Below are 9,921 nucleotides of genomic sequence, written 5' to 3'. Positions count from 1 at the left end.
GCACTCAGTTGACCCACCCAACCAGGCGCTTTATACTACTTACGTTTACCGTATATACTCGCCTATAAGTCGGTCCGCCTATAAGTCGGTTGTATTTTTTAAGCTTATGTTAGCAATAATACTTCTAAAATACCAATATATTTATATCTCGCCTATAAGTCAGACATAGAGTTTTGGACCAAATTTTAACTCCCAAAAATCCGACTTATAGGCGAGTATATACGGTATGTTATATGGTTATGTTTTTCTGTTCCCGTTTCTAGATCCCACTCGATTCTCACCCGGAAGACCGGGCCAACCACACGACCCCGGAAGGATTCAGTATCAAACTATCTACTATCCCTGGAGCCGGGTTCGGGGGGTTCGCAGAGAAGTTTATACCGAAACACACAATCATTGGAAGTTACGAGGGGCTCATCCACACCAACCACAAAGACGACGTCCTATACTCATGGCAGGTGAGAGGTCAAAGGTCAGCTTAAAGTCAGAGTTCTAGGAACTGTTTTAATTAGAAATACACAAACGGGATCAATAATTTATTCAACGTATAACAAAAAACATTATTTTGCTTTACATAATATAACATTTGTTATCAAAAGAATATTTAATAATTTGATTATTATACCATTAATTTTAGGACTGATTTCTTTTTTGCTGTTTAACGTCCCTCTCGAGATTTTTCAATCATTTTTCATTTTATTACGTTTGTGCAACTTAATGTTAACATTGGAAATTAGATTCACTGTTGGAATATGTATACATGAAATAAAAATTCGGGCGAATGTCAAGGAGTGTTGCAAATATCCAGCGTCTCATACGGCAAAGAGATGGGGCTAAAGTCGTCTCAAAATTGTCAACAACATTTTACAGTTCCTGATGTTATTAATTTCTTAACCATGGAGAATCTACGCGCCATTTAAGAGACCCTAATATCGTTGTGCGGAGAATGCCACGCCTCACCTAAAGTCCACGGAAGACAGAAAATTGTACTACATAGTGTTAAATATCTTTTTATTAGGGATGTCAACGAGTACCCGGTTAACCGGGTACTCGAATGGAACGTCCGAGTATCGAATACTAAAATCGGTACTCGGTTACTCGGATATATATTTTCAAATATTTCTAAGCTTATATACTAGTATTTATTAATGCATTAAAACATCGGTTGTAAAACGTAAAATGTTCATTGCTCTTGTACATATAGTAATTAGGGTTTCCTACGCTTCTAAATGACCGTTATCGCCCGTGGCAGTGTTTATACAGTAATTACTCTGACCAAACACCTGATGTACCTACCTGGTTTTTCTCACCTTCGACTGTCTTCTACCCTAATGTTTAGATTGCTTTAATTATTTGTTTTCATTGAACATCGTTTAAGGTCCATTATATTTTAAATAAATCAAATAATTTTGTCAATTCTCCAAGAAGTCGTAAATTCTCTGGGAAAGAGAAGACGATATTGCACGTGCGATTGTTGATATGGATGCGTTTGATTACATGCCAGTTAATGCAAATGGTTGAAGGCAAATGCTTTAAAAATGATTTGTCTATCGTTGCTCCAATCTAAAACATACCGTATCGTAATTCTATGAAATCTCAGATCAAAAAGTGTACGAAGATCGTATAAATTTGCTCTGTTATAGGATAACTTGATGAAGTTTATACCGTACATATAGCTCTGACAACTTATCACTTGGACGTCAAACGCATCAAAGAGTTACATTACAATTACCGAACAGAACTAATTATTTTTTAAACCAAAACACTGTGAACTATTTATGATTTTATTTCTCGTATTTATCCGATAAATAAATTGAACTTTAAAAAATGTTAGATTAAAATTTCGTCGGGTACAAAGTGGTCATAATTGTTACAACGCATTTGCAGGTAACCTCCCATAGGTTTATTTCTACAAGTTTACAGTGTTTTACAGTTTTCAATTAACTTGTTCCTATTTATTAACACTTTTACCGAGTACCCAGGTACTCGATCGGAAAAACGTTCGAGTAACCGAGTATTGAAAATTGACCGATTTGACATCCCTACTTTTTATCTATAACATTAATTCTACAGATGGAGAAAATTGGATCTAAAGGGGTGTACGTCATTGACGCCGGAAGTCCGGCTAATAGTAACTGGTTACGTTGGATAAACTGCGCCGGAAACATTGAACAGGAAAACCTGATAGCAGTATCGTGCGCAGGTCTCATTCTCTACATGACAACCAGAGATATCGACCCGGAAGTGAAATGTTTGTCTGGTATGGTGACGATTACGGGGACTTTCTCGAAATCAGCAGAGTTCACCCAGGTATTTCAGTTCTGGTTGAAGGGCCATTAAACATAGATGAGCTCAATTTTGGGCCCAGACTAACTTTTCAAAGGAATATATTGTGAAAAAGTAAGACTGAGATCAAAATTGAGCTCAACTTAGATCCCTAGGCCTTAGAAAAATACATGTTCACGTACAGGTTGATTTGAATCTACGCCATGATTAATATCTTATTTTTTATCGTTAAAATTACAACAACAAAAAATAATTCAATTTAAGATTTAATTCAGATTTAAGGTCTTTTTATTTCTTTTAAACATTCTAGAGTCGGACCTACAGGGGATTTTCAACATCCGGATCAACGTTCTTTCGTTTGATGACGAGGATCGGACGATATACAGTGACGGAAGTCCGGTCACTTACATGAACTGGGTCCCGGAAGCAGCGTCAGCCGTCTTGGACAACACAGTCGGCCTCGTTCTGACATACAACGGAAGTGAATGGAAATGGTTTCCGGAGAAGGACTATCGATATTTTACTGGTCCGGACAGTCTGCATCTTCCCTTTGTGTGTGAGGATAGAACCACTTATAATGTTGACAGAGTTGTCAATCCTGATTACAAGGAACCTGAGGCGAGAGAGTCGTCTGCTAGTCACGTGGAGTCAGACATTTTAGCGGAACGCGACATGAAACCATTAAATAATGAAGATCAACTGGAACCGGAAGTAGTTTGGGATGGTTCAGTGTAGAGCTTTCTTTGCATTTGCATAAGCACTTCTTAAAAATAATCATTGCAGTTAGATATAAGATTTTTAATTGAAAAACCTCATGTTTACTAGATCCGCGCCGAAAAAAATGTATTCCGTGCAACCCTCAAATAAAGCTTAACAGTTTATTAAATGACCATGAATTAAAATTATGCTACGGTAACCATTCTTCAATAACTTAAACGATGCGAATAATCATTTGGGGATTTATAAATGAATTACCGGTAGTTTTAAGTTTATAAACAAGTTTTCAAAAGAGTACATTTATTTTTATAAATAAACAATTGAAAATACCAGGTATTGTGATTTATTTCTTTTTTCTTTTGCTTGTGTTTACCTGGCCGATTGATGTTTATCAAATATTATTATATACCTAATGTGTATCACCCAATTTTACTGTTGAATTTACGCTATCACGTGACGTCTTGATCCGATTTTCCGGATCACCAACATGTTGTTTTCTGAATCCATATCACCACTCTCTGAAACTGATGACGTAGTACGCAGAAATATGACGTTATTTTTCTTGCACATTCAAAAGTCCCTTGTTATTATGCTTTGTTTAATAGATAAATATTGTACAATTGATCTCTAAAGTTTTATTCTGCTATAATTAGCTAGTGATAAGGGGGTATATAATAAATTTATCATTATAACAGTAACTTGATCCGAAGAGCCGTATCACGGCTCGTTGACAGGTGCGGGTCATCAGATCAAACTCGACGCTTCGCGTCTCGTTAGATCTAATGATCCGCGCCTGTGAACTCGACGTGATACGACCCTTCAGATCAGAGTTACTGTTGTTTATGATATATATATATATATATATATATATATATATATATATATATATATATATATATATATATATATATATATATATATATATATCAATATCCGTTTCAATCGCCTTAGGTAGAAAATCAGTGCATGTTATTTAGGTATACGTATCAGCGTTTCATATCATTGAACATGCTGGTCAACAATGACCCTAATTTCCGGTATGTAATGCAAAAATAAAATTGATAAATGAAATATTTTTTGAATTTCTGTCAGGATAAATTAACTTTGAACATAATCTGAGGGTTCCAATCTAGTGATTTACAGATTTACATTCTAACATTTACAAATAAAACACTTAAGATTGAGTATTGTAGGAATAGAGAAATTAACGATAATTAAATTGACATGTCAGTAAAATAATCATGACTGCTAAATAATACTTGGCAAAATTAACAATTTCTTTAAAAGCCCATAAAATTCCTTTTGAGTATCCCGATAGTACGGAAATTGGCCATATAACGATGAAATCTATTTAAAGCTAATTCTTACTGATGGAAAATAATTAATTCACATTTAATCTTCTGTATAAAAAATAAATATGGGAAACAGAATCAATTACAGAAAATAAAGAAATTGAATTATTAATATACCCGATAACTGTGATTAAATGTTCATGTTCAGTTTAATTCATACATGTACGTGTGAAAGCCTTCTTCCTTCAATAAATATTAATTCAATTTGTTTCTATGTGCGTACTGTTCATAAATGACCTTCGCATACATGTAAGGATTCCTGGCATACTACCCAGAATCAATTTCTACTGCCTTTTATAGTTCCATAGTTTATTGCAAATGTTATATATGAGGTGAGCTTCCCGCCAATCAAATCAATAAGCACCTGCTTGACTTTCGTTCTGGGATTTCTGGGACTGCTCTCTCTGGGACCACTGGGATTGAATAAGACCGCTCTGGGACTGCTGTGGGACTCTTCTGGGACTGATTTGTGTCAGAGTTGGATCTGGTCTGTGCTTATAGATACCTTGTGTTATCATTGATACCTTTGGTTAAAATCTTATAGAAAACAAATACCGTGACTTTGATATTGAATACCTTTCGCATACATGTAAGGATTCCTGCATACTACCCAGAATCAATTTCTACTGCCTTTTATAGTTCCATTGTTTATTGCAAATCTCATCTCTGTTAGCTTCGCCCATAATTAATAGGCCCCGCCCACTGGGACTGCTGGACTGATGGGACCGCTCTGGGACTGCTGTGGGACTGCTCTGGGACCGCTGTGGGACTGCTCTGGGATTGCTGTGGGACTACTTTAGCAGTCCCAGAAACAGCCCCCAGGTCTGTTCTGGGTCTGATTTGTGTCAAGTTGGATATGATCTGTGCTGTAGATACCTTGTGTTATTTTTAGTACCATTGGTAAAAATCTATAGAAACAAATACCCGTGACTTTGATATTGAATACCTTTCGTTATCTCCATACCATTCTTTTACAAATTGTATTCAGCTTTAATGTACTAATCTTGTCTGTCTTATATACTGCATAATCTTGTAATTAGCACAGCTACTATGACATGAAAAAAGCTAAGCTTTAGCCATATTTTTCAATTATAAATGAATCAAAGGGAGAACCATGTGTCGGTGTACTTTCTTCTTCTTCTTCATGACTAAATGCTGTTTTCGTAATGCTAGTTTAGAATAGGAGGGATTTTGATTATTAGAATCGGTTGTATGTTGTCCCTATCAAGATTTTTTTCACACACATTAGGAAGTTTGTTTTGTTTAGAGATATGAAGTTTACAAAGAAATGAGCTTTAATTTATCATCATTTATCAATTGATATTTAGAATGAGACAGGATGCACGTGAATATACCACAATGAAAATATGCTAAGATTTAACTCATATTTATCCCAGTTTACAATCGTATACTACAGATAATAAAAAGTCAGCTATAATCAATTGTAGTTATCTGTATGGAATACTTGGTTACCCTGATGTCTAAATTTACCATACATAAATTCAAATAATAACTTAAAGGAACACAATGTTCATCATATACATTTTAATTAAAAGTACAATTTGAGTAACTACAATGAAAAACAATGTCAAAGTTAGTCGACATCCATCTCTTTATGACTCTTCTGATGATAATGTTGGCCCAGTCCTCTTTCAACTTCCTATGAATTCATAAAGGTTTTAAATTGCATTCTGATTGAAAATAACTGAGAAATATTAAAATGAAATGAAATAAAAAAGTTACTTATGACATTATGTTGCTTAGACTGTGCACACTAACTGAAAACATGGCATGATTTGATATATTCTTACTTCCAACGATTCGATTCATGTGATTAATTATGTCTGGAAGTTCACGTTGATCTTCATTCACTGCAAAATATCCTTAGAATTGAAAAACAGTTTGAAACAAACAAAATTGAAAAGCAACTTTTAGATCATTCTGTTTCCATGTTTAAATGCATTGTTATTCCGACGCCAGGTAAGGATTTTAAAACAGACTTAGACTTAAGTCAAAATTCCAATCATCTGTAAAATGCTTATTAATTGCAGAGTTGAACCTATTTCAATTTTGATCTTTATGACTTGAACAAAAATTTAAAAAAAACATAAATATTTGGAATTGATTCTTAAGCTTCTTCATGATTGCATAAAGACGCCTGGAAATTGCTTCCTATCCACAAACTACTGATCATCAAGAAAAGATAGAGAGAAAGATTTGATGAATATCAACACTTGATTAAATATAAGTGGAATACTGCATAACTAACATTAAGTAATCTGCATCAAATTTATTAAAAAAAATATATAATGGAGACAACTTCCTTCAACAGACATCTTATGTTTAGACATATTTTTTATCTTGATATATAAACAAGAACTTTCCAAATATAGGACTGTTAATTGTTCTATTATATCCAACCGTTACTAGTATTCAAATTTGAAATCTGGATCTGCTAATTTTTTTTTATTTTGTCTCCTTTGAATTTTTTTCTGTTTCATGCATGTAATTTCTAATTAAAGATGGATTAACTGTCAGTTGTGCTATTATATCCAACAGTTAAATCTGAAATTTAGATTTTTTTTTTTTATTTTGTCTCTTGTGTATATGTTTATTTCTGCTTTAATATACATGTTTAACTCTCTAAATATAGTACTGTCAATTGTGGTTTTATACCCAACAGTTATTCAAATTTGAAATTGGGATCTGCTATTCTTTTGGAATTTTTGTCCATTTTTATAATTTTTTGTTTAAATATACAAACATAACTCTATGAATATAAGACTGCCTTTTGTGCTGAAAATTATATGTTATTCTTATTGAGAAAAGTAAAATTTTTTATTATAGTGAAATTTTTTGATTTCAATAGTTATCATAGCTTTACTACAGGTAAACACATTGTGTTGAAATTAAATATCAAATGTAAAATTGGAAAAAAAATTCCCTATTTTATACACTAGAGAAAGCAATATAGAGCCCTAGAGGAATAAGGTGCTTTCAAATATATTTACCCAGCGGATTCCCCGGCCCCGGTCACAGATTTCTTTATAACCAGACTTTCTGGTCCAAGAACCAAGTGGAGAAGGACAGACACAGCTGCATATAGATCTAAAAATATAGACATACACATATACATGTGTAGATTTAAAGATTAAACATACACATAAAAATCTAAAGATATAAACACACACGTATAGATTTGAAAATATAAACATACGCATAAAGATCAAAAGATATAGACATACAGATATAGATCTAAATATATAAACTCATATAAATTAAAATATAAACACACACATTTAGATTAAATATAGAAATATAAACATACAAATATTTTTTTTTTTTTCAATGACAATGCTTGTTTCAAATTTTCTTATATGACATAACATAACTTTGTGCAGTTTACGCTTTATAAATTGCCCCAAATTATGTTAATCGTCAATATAGGAACTAAATATATGCCTTCCGATCAAAAAAGCCAGAACCCACCAACCTACTTTTATAAAAATATTGTCTTACCAGTGAGACATCAAAATTATAACTGTGACTGATTTCCATTACAAATCCTTCACACGATGCATATGCTTGAAAGAGAACAAATAAAGTTTTTGGAAGTTTGCGAGAAAAAAAATAAACTAATTTTTTATACTGAGTTCTCTGTTTGAAAAATTTTGGAAAGTTGATTTTTCAAATGCATATGCCGGGTCTTTTCCAAAAATTTACCAATTGGTGTCAGTTACACATGCTGTTTCTTATAAGATTGGTTATAAAATAAGAAGAATTTCTTTAAAGGTTAAAAAAAATATTTGGAATTAAATTGTTTTTTTTTTTAAACTTAAATTTTTGATATAAAAGGCTTGTGCTATGGAATTATAAAAAGATTACCTTCTGTAAATAATTAAATATTTGGAAAAAAAAAACAGAACAAAAACCCCCCAGTATAGCTTTTATAACTTCACGTGTTTAAAAGCCCATAAAGACTAATATAACTAGAGGTACTTTGAGCAATGACTAAATTATATCCCCGCTTCCCATATGAATGTAAACGCAGTGTCCATGTTTTTTTTGGAAAATAAAAAAAATATATGTCAGATTAAAAAGTAAAATAGGGAGTGCACAATGGCAATATAGACGTAAGAATCGTGAAAATTTTTCCCTTTAAAATTTTCCCCAGTGGCATGAGAGGAGTTGCGGGGTAAAGAGATGGGTACCCCAAAAACGTAACAGACGGCCGGGGTGGACGGAAAGACGTACAGACAGACGGACGGACGTACAGACGGACGGAAATACCGATACTATATACCCTCCCATTTTTCAAGCTGGGATATAATAAAAATATGATCTCCCATCTTTTGCAGTTGGATATGATTTTTACCCAGCGAGTTGTGTGAATTTTATAAAAATACACAACGATTTGGATAAAGGTAATATCCAACTACAAGTTATGGGAGATTCTTTTTATCAAATGTTTAATGCTCCACAACCGATTTTATACACTGTTTTTATATATAGCACTCTACTTTATTTTGCTTCATCAAGCTAACCCAAATACCATTAAGACGTCATAACTATTTTAATTTGTGGAATATGAAAAAAAAAAATCCAAAGAGCCATATCAACGGGAAAAAGGGTAAACATGGAATAAATGACGTACATACTTAACCTGGAGTGCCAGGAGCTCCCTAGATCTGATATTTATTTCGTAGAAAAATATTTGACAATTTCATAATGAAAAACATTTCAATTAGCCAGATATTTCGGTTTTGCATTATAATTAATTATAAAATTTGAAAAGTTGGTGAAATCAATAGCACGTGTACAAAGAAAAAGATATGTTAATCTTATAATAGAGCACAATTGGGGACTAATAAAAAAATATATAATATACGATAAAATGATAATAACTGCACATTTTATGACAATAAAAATTAAATTTCATAATGATGATTAAAAAAAAATATAAAGACGTAGTAGACACTAATTTATCGAAATTTATTTTCTAAAAATCAATCGGTTCAGAAGGGTATACCTCTCATCTAAACAATTTTATACTGAAGCAAACTATTGACAAAGATATTGATGATAAAAGGATGGCGTCATCAGTTGGACTTAAAGGCATCATTTCTTAAAGCTGCACTGTAATGGCTTCATGAATGTGCGGATCTACAGTACCGACAGGACACAACCTAACACCAGAGCGAACCCAAGCGACCCGGGTTCGCTTCACGGGTTCGCTCGGGGTCCGCTTCGGGTTAGCTTTCAGAAATTTTGGGACCGCTCCGGGTGCGCTTTGGGTGCGCTCCGGGTTCGCTCCGCGTTCGCTCGGGGTCAGCTCTGGGTCCGCTAAAGCGAACCCGGTGTTCGCTTCCTGGGACCGCTTTACGCACTGATGCGTGAAGCGGACCCTGCTTTAATCTCACCGCCAGTAAGCCCCGCCCCTTGTATATTCCAATACAGTAATGGTATTGTGGATGGTCCTTGTGGATCGATCATTGTTGTTTATGCGACGATGCGGACATGTACACTGTACATGTAAACAGGCATTAGGAAAATTGATTTTTTGAAA

General features: G+C 33.7%; 1 pseudogene; it reads left to right on the top strand.

Annotated features, from left to right (window-relative positions):
* The first annotated feature begins 263 nt into the window (after positions 1 to 263).
* LOC134254332 (uncharacterized) lies at positions 264 to 3,021 on the top strand (annotated as a pseudogene).
* Positions 3,022 to 9,921: the final 6,900 nt, after the last annotated feature.

Source organism: Saccostrea cucullata, unplaced genomic scaffold (assembly GCF_032062105.1).
Source record: "Saccostrea cucullata isolate Sc308-1 unplaced genomic scaffold, CSIRO_AGI_Scuc_v1 ctg19857, whole genome shotgun sequence".
In the NCBI taxonomy this organism is placed as follows: Eukaryota; Metazoa; Mollusca; class Bivalvia; order Ostreida; family Ostreidae; genus Saccostrea; species Saccostrea cuccullata.
The sequence above is the reverse complement of the archived record's forward strand: the minus strand, read 5'-3'. Positions and strand labels throughout refer to the sequence as shown.